Below are 6,300 nucleotides of genomic sequence, written 5' to 3' on the forward strand. Positions count from 1 at the left end.
GGTTCTATTTAACCCATCACTGAAATAGCGAACATAGTATCCAGTAGGTAGTTTTTCAACCTCTCCCCTTTTGGAATCCCCAGTGTCTACTGTTCCCATCTTTTTATCCATAGGTACCCATTGTTTAGCTCCCACTTATATATGAGAACATGCAGTATTTTCTGTTTCTGCGTTAATTCACTTAGGATGATGGCCTCCAGCTGCGTCCATGTGACTGCAAAGGACATGATTTTATTCTTTTTTATGGCTGTGTAGTATTCTGTGGTATATGTGTATCACATTTTCTTTATCCAGTCATTTGTTGATGGACACTTAGGTTGATTTCGTTTATATAATTTATATATATTAATAATATAAATAATATAAATGTATTAAATATATAAATGCTATTGTGAATAGTGCTGCGATGAACATACAAGTGCATGTATCTTTTTGATAGAACGATTTCTTTTGAGTAGACACCCAGTAGTGGGATTGCCAGATTGAATCAAACTATAAAAATCCTAGAAAACCTGGGAAAAACTCCTCTGGACATTGGCTTAGGCAAAGAATTTATGACTGAGATCTCAAAAGCAAATGCAACAAAAACAAAAATTGACAAATGTGACTTAAAGAGCTTCTGCACAGCAACAGAAACTATCAAAAGAGTAAACAGATAATCTACAGAATGAGAGAAGATATTTGCCAAGTAGGCATCTGACAAGTATCCGGAATCTATAAGGAACTTAAAATCAAGAAGAAAAAAAAACAACCCCATTTAAAAGTGGGCTAAGGAAATGAACAGACACTTCTCAAAAGAATACATACAAGTGGCCAATGAGCATGAAAAAATACTCAACATTACTAATCATTAGGGAAATGCAAATCAAAACCACAATGAGATACCATCTCACACCAGTCAGAATGGCTATTATTAAAAAGTCAAAAAATAACAGATGCTGGCGAAGTTGCCAAAAAAGAGAATGCTTATACACTGTTGGTGGGAATGCAAATTAGTTCAACTTCTTTGGAAAACAGTATGGAGATTTGTCAAATAATTAAAAATAGAATTAAATTTATATTTACATTTTTAATATACATATCAGATTTTTCCACCTATTTTCATTCTCAGCAAGCTAGCAAGGCTTCTGTAGGTTTAACTTATTTTGCACAGCCCTATGCTACGGACTAAGAACAAAACCACTCCTAATAATGTAATTTTATAATCAAGTTAAAATATTAGCTTTATAGGAAATAAAGGAGATTATGACTACTAAGTAAATGTAAGCAAAATCTGTTAGTCTTTTACAAAAAGTGTTTCTATAAGAGTTTCTTTATCTTCATTACTTGTAAATAACATGAAAAACAGTTTTAATTACAAAACTCAAGTTTCTGTGGTAGACACTTTTTTTCCCACACTTCTAGAAAGTTGAAGGGGAAAAAAGCTATATTTGAGAATTGGAAATTTGGCCAGCAGCTACTTAAGATAAGTACATTTCAAACATCTTTTAGACAAAAGGTGGTATCTACTTATTTTTTTTTGTAAGATGCCACCAAACCAGACATAAATATCTAGAAAGAGTTATTTTAATGCCAACTTTTAAATCCAAGATGTTTCCACCATAATCTGAAGCCCAACCAATTTTCACTGAGGCCTAGGTTTTCTTCTCATGAAACCTCAAAAGGAGATCTGTGAATCTCCAGAAGAAGATAAATGTTACTAATATTTGAGAGAGAAGAACATGATTTTGAAATGCCTAAATCTCAGAATCAGAAAAGAATGATAAAAGAAATATGTATTCATCTGACAATTATCATTTAGCATCTTCTATGTGTCAGTACCTGTGCTATGTGCAATTTTCATAACATAAGGAACACTTAACATTATTAAATTCACATCCTAATTTATTTTCCCCAAACATTCTCACATGTTTCACTAAGAAATTGATAGTGATTAAGCCTACCACATTATCAAGAAGCAACACTAGATACACTCTCCTTGACCTGGAAGGAATAAGCCAGTCTTCAGACATATTTTATACAAGGGGATAACTTCTTAGGGTAACAGCACCAAAACCGAAACTGACATGTTTCGGTTCATGTAAAGGCTTCATACCCGTGAGCCTTTACAATAGAGCTTCTCTGGAAATTGACTGAGATGGCATCCTTTGTCATAGACATGTGAAGTAATAATTTTTGACTAATTTATCCTATTGTCAATTTCATAGACTTCCTAATTAACAGGGTAAATAAATTAATCAAAAATCAATAGCATGAGTGGAAAAGCTTGATAAATTTAATAATATAGCATTTAAAAAAATTATTTTAAATGTTTAGAACATTCCAAGTGGACTCAGTATTAAGTCATACAGATTTTTGAATTCCTTATAAAGGAGCAATGATTATATTGCAGGGCTGATGAACCCACCTGATAACAGAGTAAACAAGAACAAGTCACCAGGATTGGTAGGGAAAGAAAGAATGCCTGGTTTTAATAGTTATTTTCATTTGTTGAAGCATTTTGCTCTTGTAGACTTAAGTTATTTTGGTTTCATTGTCGGAAAGAGAGCAGAGCAAAGGTCTTAAAACGGTGTGGTCAGCTGAGATGATAATGCTAACAATAGCAACAATTTGTGAAGTGCTTACCATGTGTTTGCTGGGCAGGTACATGCATCATTTCAAAACTATGAGGTAGATACTAATATTTTTCCCAATTGTAATACAGGGAAATTTTGGCTTATGTAGGGCAAACAACTTGCCCTAGCAACACATAACTAGCAAGTAGCAAACTCAGGATCTGACCCACAGTCAAGTTACAAAGCCCTTTCCACTACACCCACCTGCACAGTTGAAAGTTCCAAGCAGAAAACTGGTAAAATATGATAATGGTAGTTTTGTTTTATTGTGGTCGGAGAAGATACTTGATATAATTTCAATTTTCTTGAAATTTTTAAGATGTGTTTTGTGGCCTAACACATTTTCTATCCTTGAGATTAATCCATGTGCTGAGAAGAAGAATGTGCATTCTGCCACCACTGGAAGAAATGTTCTGTAAATATCTATTAGATCCATTTGGTCTATAGTGCAGATTAAATCTGATGTTCCTTTCTTGAGTTTCTGTCTGGATGATTTTGGTCCAATACCAAAAGTGGAGTGGTGAATTCTCCAGATATTATTGTATCAGAGTCTTTCTCTCTCTCTCTCTCTCTCTCTCTCTTTAGCTCTAACAATATTTGCTTTATCTTGGTGCTCTAGTGTTGGGTGTATATATATATATATTTACAATTGTTATATCCTCTTGCTGAATCGACTCCTTCATCATTATATAATGACCTTTTTTGTCTCATTTTATAGTCTTTGTCTTGAAATCTATTTTATCTAAGTATAGCTACTCCTGCTCTTTTTTGGGTTCCATTGGCATGGTATATCTTTTCCGATCCCTTTATTTGCTGTCTATGTGTGTCTTTATAGGCAAAGTGTATCTTGTAGCAACAGATTGTTACGGTTTTTTTGTTTTGTTTTGTTTTGTTTTGTTTGTTTGTTTGTTTTTAAATCCATTCAGCCAGTCTATGTCTTTTGGTTGGGGAGTTTAGTTCATTTACATTCAGTGTTATTACTGAGAAGTAAGGACTTATCCCTGCCATTTTGTTATTTGTTTTCTGGTCTTCTCTGTCTTCTTTCCTTCCTATTTGTCTTCCTTTTCATGAAGATGATTTTCCTGGTGGTATGTTTTAATTTCTTGCTTTTTTATTTTTTGTGTCTTTACTGTATACTCTTAAATTTTAGGTTACCATGAGGCTTGCAAATAATATAACCCATTATTTTAACCTGATGGCAACTTAACATTGATTGCATAAACAAAAAATAAAACTAACAAGCAGAGAGAAAACAAATAAAAATTCCACACTTTAACTTCACCCTCCTGCTTTTAACTTCTTGTTTTTTCTATTTGTATCTTTTTTTTTTTTTTTTAGACAGAGTCTCGCTCTGTCACCCAGGCTGGAGTGCGGTGGCACCATTTCAGCTCACTGTAACCTCTACCTCCCAGGTTCAAATGATTCTCCTGCCTCAGCCTCCCGAGTAGCTGGGATTACAGGTGCATGCCACCACACTCAGCGAATTTTTGTATCTTTAGTAGAGACGGGGTTTCACCATGTTGCTCAGGCTGGTTTCAAACTCCTGACCTCAAGTGATCTGCCCACCTTGGCCTCCCAAAGTGCTGGGATTACAGGCATGAGCCACCATGTCTGGCCAGTTTTTTTCTATTTATATCATAGTCTATATCTTGAAAAGTTGTTGTGGTTATTATTTTTGATAGGTTCATCTTTTAGTCTTTCTACTCAAGATTGGAGTAGTTTACACACCACAATTACAGTGTTATAATATTCTGTATACCTACTATTACCAGTGAGTTTTGTACCTTCAGATTATTTATTATTGTTCATTAATATTCTTTTCTTTCTTATTAAAGAACTCCCATTGGCATTTCTTGTAGGATAGGTTTGATGTTGATGAAATCCCTTAGCTTTTGTTTACCTGGGCAAGTCTTTTTTTTCTTCATCATGTTTGAAAGGACTGCTGGATATACTATTCTAGAATAAAAGGTTTTTTTCCTTCAGTACTTTAAATATGTCATGCCACTCTCTCTTGCCCTGTAAGGTTTCTGCTGAGAAGACTGATGCCAGACATAATAGAGCTCCTTTGTGTGTGATTTCTTTTCTCTTGCTGCTTTTAGAATCTTCTTTATCCTTGACTTGTGGGAGTTTGGTTATTGACTGTCTTGAGATAGTCTTATTTTGGTTAAATCTGGTTGGTGTTCTATAACCTTCTTGTACTTGAATATTGGTATCTTTAGGTTTGGGAAATTTTATCTTATTATCTCTTTGAATAAACTTTCTACCTCAGTCTCTCCCTCTACATTCTCTTTAAGGCCAATAACCTTTAGATTTGTGCTTTTGAGGCTACTTTCTAGATCTTGTAGGTATACTTCATTCTTTTGTATTCCTTTTTCTTTTGTCTCCTCTATGTATTTTCCAATAGCCTGTCTTCAAGCTCACCAATTCTTTCTTCTGCTTGATGAATTCTGCTGTTAAGAGGCCCTAATGCGTTGTTCAGTATGTCAGTTGCATTTTTCAACTCCAGAATTTCTCCTTAATTCTTTTTAATTATCTTAAGCTCTTTGTTAAATTTATCTCATAGGATGTTGAATTCCTTCTCTGTGTTATCTTGAATTTTGTTGAGCTTCCTCAAAATAGCTATTTCGAGTTGTCTGTCTGAAATGTCACATATCTCTGTCTCTCCAGGATTGGTGACTAGTATCTTATTTAGTTCATTTGGTGAGGTCATGGCTGGTCTTGATGCTTGTGGATATTCACTGGTGTCTGGGCTTTGAAGAGTTAGGTATTTATCATAGTCTTTGCAGTCTGGGCTTGTTAATACCGTTTTTCTTGGGAAGGCTTTCCAAGTACTTGAAGGACTTGGGTGTTGTGATCTAAGGCTTTGGTCACTACAGCCATATCTGTATTGGGGGCACACCAAGCCCAGTAATGCTATGGCTGTTGCAGACTTGTAGAGCTACTGCCTTCGTGGTCTTGCGTAAGATCTGGGAGAATTCCCTGGATTACCAGGTAGAAACTCTCATTCTCTTGCCTTACTTCACCCCAAACAAATGAGTCTCTCTCTCTGTCCTGAGCTGCCTGGAGCTGAGGGAGGGGGTGACACAAGCACAGCTATGTCACCAGAAGCCAAGGACGAGAATTGGGGACCCCAGGAGCCTGCATGGTGCTCTATACCACTGTGGCTGAGCTGGTACCCAGGCTGCGAGATAAAGTTCCCTTTACCCTTCCCTGTCCTTTCCTCAAACAGAAAATGTCTTGCCCCATAGCCAACACAGCTGGGAATGTGCTAGGTCACACTTGAAGCCAGAACATTTCTGAGTTTCACCCAAGTCCCCTGGTGAGTACTACCTAGCTACCACTGCTGATTATCCAGGGACCAAGCACGCTTTAATCAACAGGTGATTAATCCTACCAGGACTAGGTCCTTCTCTTCAAGACAGCAGGTTCCCTTCTGGCCCAGGATGTGTCTATAAATATCTAGTGCCCTACTGTGGTTGAGCCAGTATCCAAGTTGTAAGATAAAGTCCTCTTTACTCATCCCTCTCCTCAAGCAGAAGGAAGGAGTCTTTCCCAGAGCTGCACTGCCTGGGGCTGGGGGAGGGGTAGTACAAGCACGCCCTTGGCTAGTTTCTCACTTGGTACCATGCCCCTCAAATCCACTGGCTCCAAGCCCAGTCCAGCACCAGGACTTGCAGTCCTTGTG

This window comes from Pongo abelii, chromosome 3, assembly GCF_028885655.2.
Source record: "Pongo abelii isolate AG06213 chromosome 3, NHGRI_mPonAbe1-v2.0_pri, whole genome shotgun sequence".
In the NCBI taxonomy this organism is placed as follows: domain Eukaryota; kingdom Metazoa; phylum Chordata; class Mammalia; order Primates; family Hominidae; genus Pongo; species Pongo abelii.